This window comes from Protopterus annectens, chromosome 1.part1, assembly GCF_019279795.1.
Source record: "Protopterus annectens isolate FY-2018-M chromosome 1.part1, PAN1.0, whole genome shotgun sequence".
NCBI lineage: Eukaryota > Metazoa > Chordata > Ceratodontiformes > Protopteridae > Protopterus > Protopterus annectens.
In genome coordinates, this window is record NC_056726.1 from 471,129,201 (window position 1) to 471,145,869 (window position 16,669).

The 16,669-nt window shown below is 42.7% G+C and overlaps 1 protein-coding gene across 2 annotated transcripts in view; it reads right to left on the reverse strand.

Annotated features, from left to right (window-relative positions):
- Positions 1 to 16,669, reverse strand: part of LOC122805884 (serine/threonine-protein kinase D3) — a 2,410,388-nt gene that overhangs the window by 2,264,191 nt on the left and 129,528 nt on the right. The gene's annotated exons all lie outside the window — the stretch shown is intronic.

The window sequence follows — 16,669 nt, forward strand, 5'->3', positions numbered from 1 at the left end:
TAATGAGAATTTCCAGCTCGAAAACGCAGATACTTTCTGCAACTTAGTCTTATAGGCACATGAAGGTAAGCTTCCTTGAGATCTAAAGTTACCATCCAGTGATCTTTGCCCAGCAGAGGTAAAAGTTGTTGTAACGTCAACATTTTGAACTTGGGAATGTCCAGATAAGTGTTGAGGATAGATAAATCCAAAATTGGTCTCCACGTGTTCCCCTTCTTTGGTACTAGGAACAGGCGAGAATAAAATCCTAGGCCCCTTTCTGGTACAGGGACTGGCTGAATGGCCCCTATTTGGAGTAACAGAGAAATTTGCTTGTGAGCCTCTTTCCTTTGTGGAGGAGGAACGTCTGGCATGCCTTTGAAAGGGGCAAGGTATGGAAATAAAACCTGTAACCGTGGTGAATGATATCCAAAACCCATCTGTCTTGAGTAATTAAATCCCAATTTTCTTTGAAAAGAGACAGTCTTCCTCCCAAAGGGCTGCCAGATGAGAATGTACTGGCAGCTGAAAAGGCAGGTCATTGGGTCTGTTTACGAAAGGACTGACCCCTGCCCTCACCAGAAATCTGAGCAGGAGAACTCCCTGTTCTAGGCCTAAAAGAACCTTGAGCTCTGCCCCTACCACGTCTAGACCTACCCCTAGACTGGGAATCATAAGCAGGATATGTCCATCCCTTAGTAGGCCAATTTCTGCTAAACTTCGGAGGTTGCACCTGCAAAAAATCTTTAACAGTCTGCATAGACTTAGCCTTGTCCTCCATTTTCTTTAAAACTGCTTCCACAGGCGAACCAAACAACACATCAGACTGTAAAGGAGCATCCAAAATCCTTGTCTTAACATGCTCAGCTAAATTCTGATCCCTCAACCAGGCGTGCCTGCGAAGAACAGAACCAGTGGCAGCCACCCTCGAGGAGGCCTGCACAGCATCAAAACCACATTGCAAGGAATGCTTACCCACTTGTTCAGACACATGAACTAAATCCTGCAACTCTTTACACTCAATACCTTCCGCCAGAGCATCCACCTTAGATTTCAATTGTGAAAGGAGATAATTCTGATATTTTAGCATGTGAAACTGACAATTCAACGCCCTCATTGCTAAAGTGGAAGAAGTATACACTTTCTTTCCCCATCTATCCAAAGCCCTTGCCTCTTTATCAGGAGGAACAGGATTTTTAACAACAGAGGCCTTAACACCTTTAGGCCCCTGAGAAACAGTTTCGGGTCTGCCCTAGGACTCTTAAAAGATACTTATGAGCTTCAGGCACCCTATAGTACCTATCAGGTTTAACAGGGGCAGGAGGCAAAGAATCAGGGTTCAGGGAAGCCTCTGCAAAACATCTTCCACCACATTCAAAACAGGAGGTATAGCTAAGGGCCTATGCTGGGGTAAAACAAGAATTCCCTAAGCCTCTTCCTGGAATCAGAGAAATCTTGGCCTTCCCATTTAAAATGCTCCCTCATGGAATGCAGAGTCTCTGAAAATGAAAAATCCTCAGGAGGAGAAGCTGAAGGAGTGGAATCATCCACATCAGAATCAGAATAAGGAGGATACTCCTGCAAGTCTTCAGTCGAAGACTCAGAAGCCTCTGAACACTGCTCAAAACTCTCAAACTCAGGCTCCACCCTAGGCCTCTTATCAGGAGGGGGCATAGAACCCTAATCATAGTAATCAAATCCTCTGCCATTTTAAGCATATGTTTCTTAGGCACAGAACCTGAAGTGCTAGGAGAAGCCCCCACTGAAGCTAAACCTGGCCTACCTCTCAAAGAAGTCTTGGAAACAGAAGGAGAGGCTCGAACCACCTTAGGAAGAGAGGGAAGTACCGCTACCTGAGAAGCCCCCTCAGCCTGGCCTACCTCCTGAGAGGGCACATCCTGTAACAGTAAAGTCTCTGCCTGAGACTCCAAAGAAACTCCTGGCAAAACCTCCGGCTCCACTGAGCCTTCTAAAGAACCGACGTCCGGGATTGCCGGTTCTTCAACTCTAGGCTTTGCTGCTTTGTCCTTGCGCTTTTTGGACGAAGCGGGCGTCGGAGCATCCGACGGCATTTTATAATTACAACGCTTCCCAAACACTAACCTGGCACAGTCTAACCTTCTCTTAATAGTGCGTTTGTTAAATCTAGCACAAGAGCGGCATCCAACAACGTCGTGCTCAGGCCCTAAACAAGGTATACACAAAGTATGGTAATCCCTATGAGGTATCTGTTTCCCACAAGAAATACAGCCATTCACCCTTTCTGACATCCGGTTAAATACTGAGGCAAGAAAAAACCAAAATGTTCCCCAACGGGGTACTTAGCCAACTTTGATTCGGTCTGAAACTCCGACTTCAGAAAATTTCAGAACGCCAACCTGCACTCGCAAAACTGCTTCTGCATCGGACCATGCGGCAAAAAAGACTGAGGATATGACGTCGGTCATGCGCATTAGTACCCTGACGTCCTGACATCAGTCTAATGCGCCTTGACCGACGTCAGCCATATACTTTGGTATTCGGGCCGACTGGACAGCGGACTACCCAATGGTTAGGACTGCAGCAATGTGGAATGAAGAACATCATCACATTTCGGTTATCTGCTTGCAGTAGCCCTCAGTCAGCCTGATTATCAAAGTCTTGGGTCCTGCGTCAGTTGCTGTCTCATCTTCCTTGACGTCAGGTAGTCAGGGGTATAAAGCATGCAGCCGACACCATTGCATCAGTTTTTCTTGACCCAGATGTCAGGTGCCCCCCCTAATGGGAAGCAATCAAATATATATATATATATATATATATATATATATATATATATATATATATATAAAGCTTTTAAGGATAGTAAAGGAGAGTAAAGGTATAGCTAAAGGAAATCAGGGGGCTGGAGGGAGGGTAAACAGGACTGCAACATTGAATACACTCGAACATCTACATTTATGGTAAGTGCACACAACTGTACTATGTTCTTCGTGTTTCACTGTTGCAATCATCACATTTGGGTAGATTCCCAAAGGCAAGGATGGGAGGATACATTTAGATAGCATTAAGACCAGCTATAAGGCCCTGCAAGACTGCAGTGGCAAAGCCAGCTTTGGATTTAGAGAAAATTGGTAAATGGTAATGCTTGGTGAAAGTACGTACAGAACTCCAGGTACCAGCTTCCTGGATGTCCCTGGTAAGTACACCTCTGAGAAAGGCTGTAGAGGTAGATGCAGCCCTGGTTGATTGGGGTCTAATCCCCTGTGGGATAGGTTTTCCATGGTGCTTACAGCAGAAATGAATGCAATGGCCTATCCGTTTAGAAATGGTTTGCTTTGGAATAGCCTTCCCCTCTGGCCCTGCAGCAAATGCCACCAGCAGTTCAGATTTCCTTTGAGGTTTAGTCCTGTCCAAGTAAAATCTAAGCAGTCTGTGCACATCTAAGGAGTGCAGTATCCTTTCCCATTTGTTCTGTGAATTAGAAAAGAAGGTTGGCAAATGAATGGACTGATTAAGAGCCACACTGGATACCACCTTGGGCATGAAGGAGGGATTGGTCCTGAGGGACACCCTGTCCGCATGAAATATGATGAAAGGCTCCACTGCCATAAGGGCCTGTAGTTCAGCTACCCTTCTTGCTGAAGTAATTGCTAAAAGGAAGGCTGTTTTCCAAGAAAAAAAAATTAACTCTGCACTTGCAGCTGGCTCAAAAGGATGAATAGTGAGCTTTTCCAATACAAAGTTAAGGTCCCAGGCTGGAGTTGGGGCTCTCCTGGGCGGTCTCAAGTTTGGCCCCTCTGAGGAACTGCTTGAGTAGTGGATGAGAGAAGAGGGGTGGTTCTGTGTTGTAATGAGCTGAAATGGCTGAGGCGTGAATTTTGATGGAAGAAAAAGAAAGACCCTTGTGAAGCATCTCAGTTAGGTATTGAAGAATCTGAGGTAAATTGGGCACTGCTGTGCCCATCCCCTGAGTTTGGTTCCAGGCACAGAATCTTTTCCATTTTTCAGCATAAGATTTTCTAGTACTAGGCCTCCTTGCCTTCAAAATGACATCCAACACTTGTTTGCTGAGGGATGGTAATGGAGAGATTAGGAAATTAGCCAGGCTGCCAGGGTCAGGGTTTGAAGCTGAGGGTCTCAGTAGAGGCCTGCGAATCTGAAGTAGCGGGTATCAGGGGCTGCAAAAGCACCTCACTGAGTACCGGCAAACTGGTGACTGGCTTAGGAGAAGCATACTCGGCAGCTTTGGACATAGGCGGCCTGTCTCTGTCTTTATCTGTGCATTTTTTCGGAATGTTGGTAGTTGGATGGCTTACCGAAGACATATCTGGATAATTGAACAGAGTACCAAAATATTTAGAAGCGTAAATATACAGACAACGAATAGTTTGTTGCTTAAATAAGGCACAAAACCGACAAAGAGGTACGTCGTGGTCAGGGCCTAGGCAAGGAATACAGTACGAATTAAAATCTTTGTTAGGCATTTGCTTTCCACAAGAAATACAATTATTGACTTTTACTGACATCGGATTACAGCAAGAAAATGTTTCCCCATCGGGGTACTTAGCTTTAGTTGAAGAGTTTGGTTCCGAAACTCGAAAACAAAACTTTCAGGAGTCGGCCAACTGGCACTTGCGAACTGCTTCTGCTTCGGGCACCGCACGGCAAAAATGTAATGGCATCGGCTGCATGCTTTATACCACTGACTACCTGACATCATGGAAGATGAGACAGCAACCGACGCAGGACCCAAGACTTTGATAATCAGGCCGACTGAGGGATACTGCAAGCAGATAACCCAAATGTGATGACTGCAACAGTGAAACACGAAGAACATCGGGCACTTACTCCAGAGTTATTTTATTTACTTTACTTACTTTTATTTAATATATGTTAACAGGGAAAGTCCAACTAGGACAGAGCCTAATTTCAGCGGAAGCCCAGGGCTGAAACACTCCAGACGCATGTCTTTGAATATGGAAGGAAAACAGAGTACCTTGGAGGAAACCCACATAAATGCAGGGAGGACATGCTGACTCTGCACAGAAGGCACCCCAGACGAGAAGCGAACCGGAGAGCCTCTTTGTGCAAGGCAACAATGTTAACCGCTGCACCACTGCGCCACCCAAATTCAGATTCTTTTTAGTACCCAAAAAGACAGGGGACCTGCGGCCAACATTGGATCTCACCTACCTGAACAAGTCAGTGAAACACACACAGTTCAGGAAAGTTGCAATTCAATCCATCTTACCTCTCTTGAAGATGGGCAATTGAATGTGCTCCACAGACCTCAACACTGCATACTACCATATCAAGATGGACAGATGCTCCAGGTCCTTTCTATGTTTTAGGCTGGGAACCAGTCACTACCAGTTTCAGGTGCTTCCATTTGGTCTCACCACAGCCTCCAGGGTGTTCGACAAGTGTCTAGTGGTAGTTGTAGCTCATCTTTGACTGCAAAGGTTATCAGATATTTCCACATCTGGAAAACTGGCTCCTCACCGCCCCAACCGGGCATCTTCTCAGTCAGGCCTGGAATTACTTCCTCAACCTAGCTTCCACTATAAACTGGCAGCAGTCGCACCTGGATACTGCTCAAACCGTAGACTTTATAGGGGCACCTCTGGACACAACTGTGGCTGAAGTTTATCCTGCATCGAACAGGGTGCTAAATCTGAGTTCCACGTCAGCCAGACCTGGCTGTTCTAAAACCCCTGGCCTCTCTGATTCTGGGCTCCATGTCAGCAACCATAACTCTTCTCCCAAGGGCATGTTTTCATATGCGTATTCTACAGTGGACCCTATCAGTTCAGTGGTCTCTTCTCAGAAATCACAATGAAGCTTATGGACAGGGCGACTTAGTCAAGCCTTGCAGTTGTTGATTTAACAGTGTAGTCCACAGAAATCCACAGGATAAAAATGCAAAGGAACAAAGCTTTTCAGCTGTTAAAATAGTTTAATCCAAGCATTCGCTTCACAGGAAAAAACACTGAAATCACACTAACGCTCCAAATGCAAGTACGTTTTCGTTTCAAAAACTTCCTCAGATGTGGGCTGGTAACTGCATCAGTGCATATATATACATCAATTAACATTTAAAACCACCAATCTCATGCTGCATAGTAAATGAGGCATAATTGAAAAAGTATTTATTAAGTATTAAAATTTATAAAGATTCACTGTGGAGTACTTTTCCATGGAGACAAACTGTCTGCAGGTGTAAGCAATTAATCTTGAGAGTGCTGAGCATTCTTTGCTGAGGAAAATGCAACAATGAAAGGTACAATGGCAAACAGTTCAGTGAAAAATAAAGTTTGAAATTATGGGAAGTGAATAAGAGAAGTGAAAAAGAGAAGGCAGTCTCCCTAGCACCCTAAATATTTTACTGCATTTAATAGAACATTGTACAGTTTAGTTTTACTTAACTCTTTCACACCAAGCCTGAATGGAATTTCACATCTCCTGACACCTGCAGAGTTCCTGCTTGAACAGCCTTCTCCTAGGCTATAATTCTGATAATGCAGTTTTGCAACCTTGTTGTAAAGAAATGATTGTCTTAAAACTACAAACTTGCAAAAAATGTTAATTCATTCAGCACACACTCCCTCACAATAGCAATATTTCAGCCAAACAGAATGGTGATTTTATATTAAAGTAATTTGATATGTAATGAATTAATTTAATTATGCAAACAAACATTAATATGTCTATTACCATAGTAGACAGACCCCAACTATCAGTTTGAATTTTGATCAAACAACTCTACATTTTTCTGCAATGCAGTTTTGTAGGTGTCGCTCCATTTTTTGTTGAGATAGTTGCACAATTAGGAATGGTGCGAATCTTTTCATATTTAATTGGCAAATAAATGTAATATCTGCTTAGGACTGCTAGCTGGACACTAACAGTCATGGACACCTTGTTCAAATTATTAATATAGTTATGTACATATAACATATAGATAATAATTCTACAAAATATACTGTAATTTTCCTTTTATAAAGCATCTCACTTATCTGAAGAGCCACTCCCAACATCCGTGGTGTCTTGACATGTGAAATGCTGTTCTGCAGTGTACTCTGGTGTAAAACTGCAGAGATGTGTACCACAGAAGAATATTTATACAAATATGCATATTACATTACTAAACAAATCTATACATCTTCAGAGTGGTCCCAAGCAAACAGCAGATATCAGTGATAATTTTTGCAGCATTTTATAATCTTTATATGGTACTCCAAGGTACCAAATGAAACACTTTTGTGTTAAAGTTATTAGTACAATTATGAACACATGACATATATGCATAATATTTCTGAAAAATAACTCCGGTTGTATACGATACACGTTCCCCCATTTGTCTGAGGGGCTAATCCAGACCCTTACAGTGACTGAGCAATGAAGCGCTTTCTTACAATTTGTCCTGTGGACAACGCCCAAGATACGTACAGATATATGATATTTATGCAAATATGCATATTGAATTACTACACAAGTCGAAATTCCTTCAGGCATACAAGGCGATCTCAAACCCCGCCTTGATGGGAATGCTGCATATCTGTAAGTCAAGCTCCACTTGAGTAACCCACACACGCGGCCTCAACCTGGTCTGTGACATCAATAGGACTTGCTGGCGGGACAGATTTGTGTCCCAGAGACTCCCCCCATCTATGGAATAGACTCCCTCTCCACGTCAAGCATACTACCTCTTTATCCCTCTTTAAGTGCAATCTGGATAACTGGATGGGAATACATTCTTGGGATTCCACCCATGTCTGCTGGACAGGGGCATCAGGTGCCGATTGTCTATGAATGGGCTAAACTCTTGGCTAGGATTATAAGGGCCTCAGGGCCAACAGCCTAGTAACTTCCTAGGGTCCTATGATTAGTCGCAAGCAAACAGAAGATACTAGTGACAAATTTTGCAACATTATATACTCTTTCATATGGTACCATGTAATATCATATAAACACCTTCTTGTTTAAGTTATTCATATAGAATTAAGTGTAATGTGACATATGTACATAATTGTAGAAAAAGAAACATGGATTTTCACTTTTACAAAAGTACCCCACTTATATATGAGGAGCCATTCCTGACAACTGTGATGACCAGGCATGAAATGCTTTTCTACAATCCATCCACATGGACAATGATGAAATATTTACATAATCATATTTATGCAAATAGGCATACTGCATTCGAGAGGTATGAAAGTCCACCGTGAATTCCCACAAAAACATATATACAGAGATCAGATCATCATCAATCAGAAAGTGCTTGTAAGTTTTATCTGTGTACCCTGTCCACTCTACATGTGTCAAGTTATAGAAATATTAATATTGTGCCTATTCAGAATTTAGATAAAAAATGCACTTTCCTGATTACTAACCACTACATTTTGGTCAGCAGAGATCCCTGGGCTATGTGTTGAGCTATTGTATGAAATGCTAACCCAATCATGGGTGCATATATAAAGTACCGCTGTGTAAAATCTTACACAACTGTAGATGTCCTCCTCTTCAGTGATGCAGTATTCACAACCTGTTGGATTTCCTGCCAAGGACAGCCCAACGTCTGGCCAGTATATCAAGGCCTTTACCTGTTACCAGCATCATACATCAGACGTAGGCTCCTCGGGTCAGCATAAGGCATACAGGTGACACGCAGACACTCCAAGCTCAGAACTGAAGTGCCCCAAGAGAAGTGGAGCTACCCCAGGAGAAAGGGAAACGTACATCTGGAGAAAAATGATACCCAAGAGAAAGACAATTCTTTTGGACAGCCGAATGTTCTCAACAGAAAAAGGAAGAAAGAGGGCAGGAGGGAAGGACTGGATACTGCATAATTTAAATGAAGGACATCTACTGTTATGGTAAGATTTTGCACAACTGCACTATGTCCATCCATATCACTGTTGCAGTATTCATAAGCTGTGGAAGAGTACAAAAGCTAGTAAAAGGAACAGGAAGAGGAAGGACAAACAGGAACACTCCACAAACCCATGAAGGATAGTCTTGCCAAATCCCACCCTGGCTCTGGAAATGACATCCACCTTGTAAATGTTTAGTGAAGGTGTGCACAGAGGGCCAAGTAGCAGCTTCAAGGATGGAAGAGACAAGGCATGGAAAACCTGGAAGAAAGAGAACACTAGTCTAGCCAAACAAAACTATAAACACCATAGGAATCAGTTCAAAAACAAACAAAGCTTGATAAATAGAACTACTTTCTAGATATACAAAATAAACACTTCAATAACCCCCAAACATTCTGGCATACAATAAACTCCCTACTAAAACCTGGTAAAACATCCACACCAGCTCCCACCTCCACAGCTACAAAGACAGATAGTGATATAACCTCCCAATTTAATCACCACTTTACTGAATCCATTAAATCACTATCAACTCAACTTTCCAAAAACAGCTACTCATCCATACCACCAACTCCTACCAACTCACTTCCCTTTACATTCTCTCCTGTCCCAACCTCAACAATAAAAAAATACCTCTTAAAACTTAAACCCACTATTCTTGCAGCAGATGGTATACCTGCTCATTTCCTAAAAATGGCTGCCGACTCTCTATCCTACCCAGTCTCAATCTTAATCAACCTCTCCATACAGGAATCCCACATCCCTCAACTATGGAAAAACTCTTACATTATTCCCCTTCATAAGGGTGGGAATTCCTATGATTTCTCGAACTATCGCCCCATAGCCATTCTGTCTCCTTTATCAAAGATACTTGAGAAATGCATACACTCTCAGGCCATGCATTTCCTAGACTCAACAATCTCTTCTCCTCTACACAACATGGTTTCCACCCACACCACAGCACAACTTCAGCCTTTCTCTCTTTCACAAACCTGGTTAACCAAGGAATACAGTAAGAATGAAAATCCTTATGAGGTATTTGCTTTCCACAAGTAATGCAATTATTAACTTTTTCTGACATCTGTCTGGAGCAAGAAAAAAGTTTCCCCAACGGGGTACTTAGCTTTATTGAAGACTTCAGTTCTGAAACTCAAACACGAAAACTTCAGGAGTCGGCCGACTGGCACTTGTGAACTGCTTCTGCTTCGGGCACCGCGTGGCAAGAAAGACTGAAGAAAATGGCGTTGGCTGCTTCTTTTATACCCCTGACGACCTGACGTCAGGGAAGGGGTGACAGCGGCCGACGCAGGACCCAAGACTTTGGAATTCAGGCCGGCTGAGGGCAACCTGCCAGCAGGATTACCCAAATGTAATGACTGCAACAGTGAAACACCAAGAACATCAACAGATTTGTATCTGCTATATTCCTGGACCTCTCCAAAGCATTTGACATGGTTTCCCACTCCATTATAATAGATACTCTTACCTCTCTATCCTTTGCCCCCAACTCTTTTGCATGGTTTAAAAACTATCAGACCGACAACAAGCTGTCCAGTGGCAAGGAGTTGTATCATCTTTACTCCCAACTACCATTAGTGTACCTCAAGATTCCATACTTGGTCCACGCCTCTTTTCTATCTTTACCAATAATCTACATACTTCTACCCTACAGGCTTCACTCATACAGTATGCAGATGATTCCACCCTGATCTGCTCCACCCCAAATCTCACCACCCTACAGCATCTTGCCCAGGAATCTTTTACCTCAGTAGAAAGGTGGATCACAGATATTCAACTTATCTTAAATCCCAACAAAACAAAACTACTTCTATTTACCCCAAACAAATCAAAAACCACTCCACTCTTCTTCTCTATCTCCTCCAATAATGGAACTATCATTTCACCCTCTCTCCACACCAAGCTGCTTGGCACTGAAATAACAACCTACACTTTGACATCCATCTCCCTCAAACTATTAAAAAGGTACACAAAAAATGGGGTCCCTATACAGACAAAAAGACTTTATATCAGATCAAGCTCGGGTCACCCTAGCTCAAACCCACCTTCTTTCCACACTCATGTATGCAGCACCTATTCTCACCTAAGAAAATCTAACCTGGACAAACTTAAGTCGTGTTATAACAAAATCACCAAGTTTGCAAAAAATTCCCTCTTTAGAACATACCATTGTATACCTCTTAGGCAACTTCAATGGCTTGAGCTCCCACAGTTATTAACCTACCACCAACTAGTCATAGCTACAATAACCTGAAAAAACTCCAGCCCTTAGGGAACTACTGACCAACTAAATTCAAAATTGACCACTCCGCTCTGCCAACAAATCACTCCTATCTATCTTCACAGCCAACAACACAGCAGGTAAAACTCTATTTTCTCACAGTATAGCAAAAAGATGGAATAATCTCCCTCCCTCGGTTACTTCTGCATCCAATACCAAACAATTCAAAAAAACTTAAGGCTCATCTTATTAGCTCTTGGCTATTGTCCATGTGTTACTCAATCCTAGTGTATGCTACCACCATCTTTCTCTCTTCTATCCAATTATCAGATCCTCGGTAAAATTGAAAGTAACAAATGGTATCCCTTGACATTTGGAAATGTTGTTTTGATCTCTGTATATTTTGATGACTAACAATGTTCACTTGTATATATTGCTGATCTGATCTTTCTTTGCGTACTGTTCTATTATGCACAGCATACTGCTCAACTACAAAGTTTTTTCTTTACATTATGTATTATTATCATTGTCTGTTGTATTAAGTGGAGCTTTTCTCCCCAGGCCTCCACTGTAAATGGACCTCGTTCAGTCAGACCATCCCGATTAACAAATGTAAAATAAAATAAAAATAAAATAATAAAGTGGTGTCCAAACCATTTAAGAAGGCTACACAGGAATCCACTGCCCTGGTAGAATGGTCTCAAATAGAGGCAGAAGGCTGTTTGCCATGAAAGGAATAACACAAGGAAATGGGCTTCAAAATCCAGGAGGAGATGGTTTGTTTAGAAAATGCCAAACCCAATACCCTAGTATGTAAAGCAAAAAGCTGTTCAGATTTGTGTATGGCTTTTGTTTTATTTAAATAACACCTGAGCCATCTATCAAGATCAAAGGTGTGCTGAACCTTCTCACTAGCAGATTGTGGAGAAAGAAAAAAGTACAGTTGTGTACACTTACCATAAATGCAGATGTTCCAGTGTATTCACTGTAGCAGTCATTACATTTGGGTAATCTGCTGGCAGGTTGCCCTCAGTCGGCCTGAATAACAAAGTCTTGGGTCCTGCGTTGGTTGCTGTCTCCTCTTCCATGACGTCAGGTTGTCAGGGGTATAAAACATGCAGCCAATGCCATTTTATTCAGTTTTTCTTGCCCCAGATGGGGAGGACAAATGATTTTATATATATATATATATATATATATATATATATATATATATATATATATATATATATATATATATATATATATAAAACTAAACAGTAATGTACAAAAATGCACTTGTACCAACATAAACTTTACCTTCATCTAAAAGCAAATACACCACAATGGCTTTAGTAAACAGTGAAGTTATAGAAAAGGGGGATGGCGGGTCGGTAACCTGGACTGCAACAGTGAATACACTCGAATATCTACATTTATGGTAAGTGTACACAACTGTACTATGTTCTTCATGTTTCACTGTTGCAGTCATTACATTTGGGTAGAATCCCAAAGCTATGGATGGGAGGATGGAACTAAATAGCATTAGGAGCGGCTATAAGGCCCTGCAGAACTGCAGTGGAAAAGCCTGCCCTGGATTTAGAAAAGAGAAGCACATGATAATGCTTTGTGAAGGTATGAACAGAGCTCCAAGTAGCAGCTTCTAGAATGTCTTTGGTTGGAACTCCTCTGAGAAAGGCTGCTGAAGTAGAGGCAGCTCTGGTGGAATGTGACCCGATTCCCTTGGGTACAGGTTTCCCATGATGCAAGTAGCAGAAACAAATGCACTGGCTTATCCACTTAGAAATAGTCTGCTTTGATATAGCCTTCCCCCTCTAATCCTAATGCAAATGCCACCAGTAGTTGCTCAGACTTTCTTAGAGATTTGGTCCTGTTTAAGTAGAATGTTAGTTGTCTGTGTATGTCCATTGAATGCAGAATCTGCTCCCCCTTGTTCTGCGGATTTGGGTAAAATGTTGGCAGGTGAATAGTTTGGTTAAGAGCCACACTGGATACCACCTTAGGCATAAATGAAGGATTGGTCCTGAGGGACACCCTGTCCGGGTGAAAAGTAATAAAAGACTCCACAGCCATGAGAGCCTGTAGTTCTGAAACCCTTCTTGCTGAAGTGATTGCCAAAAGGAAAGCATTTTCCATGATAAAAACTTGATAACCGCAGTAGCTGCTGGTTCAAAAGGAGGCAGGGTGAGTTTTTCCAGCACAAAATTGAGGTCCCATGCAGGAGTTGGTGATCTTCTGGGAGGCCTTAAATTTTTGGCCCCTCTAAGATACTTCTTTAGCAGAGGATGAGAGAAGATAGGAGGCTCAGTGTTGTAATGAGCCGAAATGGCAGAAGCATGGATTTTTACTGAAGAGAAGGATAGGCCCTTGTCAAGCATCTCAGTCAAGTATTGTAAAATCTGAGGGATATTTGGTTGTGCAGAGTCTGTTCCTTGTGCTTGGTTCCAAGCACAGAATCTCTTCCATTTATCAGCATAAGATTTCTTAGTACTAGGCCTTCTGGCTTCCAAAATGACATCCATAACAGATTTACTGAGAGGTGTTGTTTGAATAACTACATGATCAGCCATACGGCCAGGTTCAGAGTTTGGAGCAGAGTGTGCAGAATTTGATTGTTCTGCTGAGACAGTAGATGAGGAATTTGAAGCAAGTACCAAGGAGGGAGTTGAGACATATTCCTTAGAATTGGGTACCAGTGCTGGCGAGGCCAGTCCGGAACAATTAGGATCATTTTTGGTTTTTCCTGTCTGGCCTTTAGTAAGACCCTGGGAAGAAGAGGCAGAGGAGGAAAGGCGTAGACTGATAGTTTTTTCCAAATGAAGGATAGGGCATCCACACTTTCCATGCTTGTCTCTGATAAGTCCTTGTGCAGAATTTGTCCAGCTGATAATTTTGGGGGAGTGGCAAATAGATCTATGTCTGGGCTCCCCCATTTCTGTGTTAACATGCTGAAGACTTGTGGATCCAGTTTCCACTCGTGAGGATCCATAAGATTTCTGCTTAGGTCGTCTGCCAGAGTATTTTGTTTTCCTGGCAGGAATTGAGCTTGAAGATGTACTTGATAAGTCAAGGCTGTGTCCCACAATGTCATGGCTGGTCTGCAAAGGGGGTAAGAATGTATACCCCCCTGCATGTTTATGTACCATATAACCGTGTTGTCCATCTTTATCAGTAGTTGTCCTGGATGAAGTAAGTCATTGAAGGCTGTCAGGGCATTCTGAACAGCTAGCATCTCTTTCTGGTTGATATGTAGATGCATTTGGTTTGGGTTCCATATGCCCTGAATGCATCTCCCCGCCAGGTGGGCCCCCCAAGCATAGTCTGATGCATCTGTAGTTAGGGTTTGGGTGGCAGGGGTAGAGTAAATGACAGTCCCTTGTTTTGGTAACATGTATCTGCCCACCAAAGAAACTCCTGTTGTAGGCAGGGAATGAGTGGAATCATTGTTTCCAGACTGTGACAATGCTGACTCCATAAGCTTTTTAGGTACCACTGAAGTTTCCTCATATGCAGTCTTGCATATGGAATTAGTAGAATGCAGGATGCCATGAACCCCAAAGCCTACAGAATTTGTCTTGCAGATAACTGGGTTTTTGTTGCCATCTGTTTTGAAGTATATAGTCAGTTGCCTTTGCTTGGCTGGCATAAGGTAAGCCATCTGGGCAGTTGTATTCAAACTTGCACCCAGGAATGTAATGTTTTGAGAGGGTACCAGTTGTGATTTCTTTTCATTTATTGTGTACCCTAGGCATGTCAGAAGCCTTTTTACAAACGCCAGATGTTGAAGAAGAATGTCCTTTCTGCTTGAATGAGACAGTCATCCACGTAAGGATAGATGTGTATGCTTCTTTGTCTGCAGAATGCAATTATTGGTGCCAGGCACTTTGTAAAGACCCTGGGCGCAGTAGATAAGCCAAAGGGCAGTGCAGAGAATTGGTAATGCATAAAACTTGCCTTGAAGTGGAGATAGCTTCTGCACGATTTCCTTATTGGGATATGCAGGTATGCCTCAAGTCTAGAGTCACTAACCAAGAGTTCTTGCCCAGCATGGGCAGTAGCTGTTGTAAAGTCAGCATTTCCAGGAACGTGTTCAAAATCGATAAGTCCAGTATTGGACACCAGGCATGGTCTTTTCTGGGTGCCAGGAACAGTCTTGAATAAAAACCTTGTCCTTTTTCCTGTTCTGGTACTGGTTGAATAGCCACCATATCCATGAGGGACGTAACTTATTTCTGAGCCTCTGCCCATTGTTTCTGTGGCAGGTCTGGCCAACTGTTTGGAATTGGCAAAGTATGGAAATGAAATCTGTACCCCTGGGATACTATGTTTAATACCCACTTGTCCTGGGTAACTAACTGCCAGTTTTGAGCATGAAGTGCTAATTTTCCCCCCAAGAGGGCTGCCAAAAGATAAGTGCTTGGTGATGGCAGAGGGAAGTCATTGAGACTGCTTACTGTAGGGTTGTGCTTTGTTTCCTCCGGATTTGGAGGTGGAGGCACCCCATTGCTTTGACCTGTAAGAACCCTGTGATTGGTATCTAGAGCCTTTTGACTGCCTGGATTTGCCTTGAGAGGCTCTGTTGGACACAGGAAAGGACCAATTTTTAGTAGGCCAGTGCCTACTAAATCTCGGTGGCTGCACTTGTAAGAAATCTTTTACAGTTTGCATAGATTTAGCTTTGTCTTCCATTTTCTTTAAAACCTCTTCTGCCTTATTACCAGAGTATCGTGCTGTAAAGGGGCATCCAACAATTTAGCTTTAACATGATCAGGCAGATTCTGCTCCTTGAGCCAGGCATGCCTTCTAATCACAGATCCAGTAACTGCGGCCCTGCAAGAGGCCTCGAAGGAATCAAAACCATATTGCAAAGTATGCTTTCCAACCTGTTCTGCTGCATGCAATAATTCCTGTAATTCTTTATTTTCCACACAATCAGAAATCAACATAATTTTCTGTTTCAATAGACCCATAACATGCTGTTGATATTTAAGCATATGAAACTGGCAGTTTAAGGCCCTAATTGCCAAGGTTGCAGACTTATAAACCTTCTTTCCCCATCTATCCAGCGCCCTGGAATCCCTATCAGAGGGGGCAGGATTTTTGGCTGTAGAGTCATTTACACCTTTGGGACCCTGTGAGATAGGTTCAGGATCAGGATCAGCAGCAGGATTTTTGAATAGAAATTTGTGGGAGTCAGGAACCCTGTAATATCTGTCTGGCTTACTAGGGGCCGGAGGTAGGGAATCAGGAGCCATGCTCGATTCCGAAAACACATCATCAAAAATGTCTAATACAGGCGGTATAGCCAAAGGCCTATGCTGAGGAAGAAGGAAATCCCCAAGCCTGTTTTTTCGATTCAGAGAAATCAGAGAAATCCTGACTCTCCCAATGAAAATGTTCCCTTAAAGTATGCAAGGTTTCTCCAAAAGAATAATCCTCAGGAGGAGATGCAGATGAGATGGATTCTTCTGCATCTGAATCCTCGTAGGGTGGTATTGAAAATTCTGATCAGAAGAGGAATCAGAAGAAATAGAAACCAGACCCGAAGATTCATAATCAGTGTCTTGCCTAGGCCTCTTAGCAGGGGGGGGGGGGG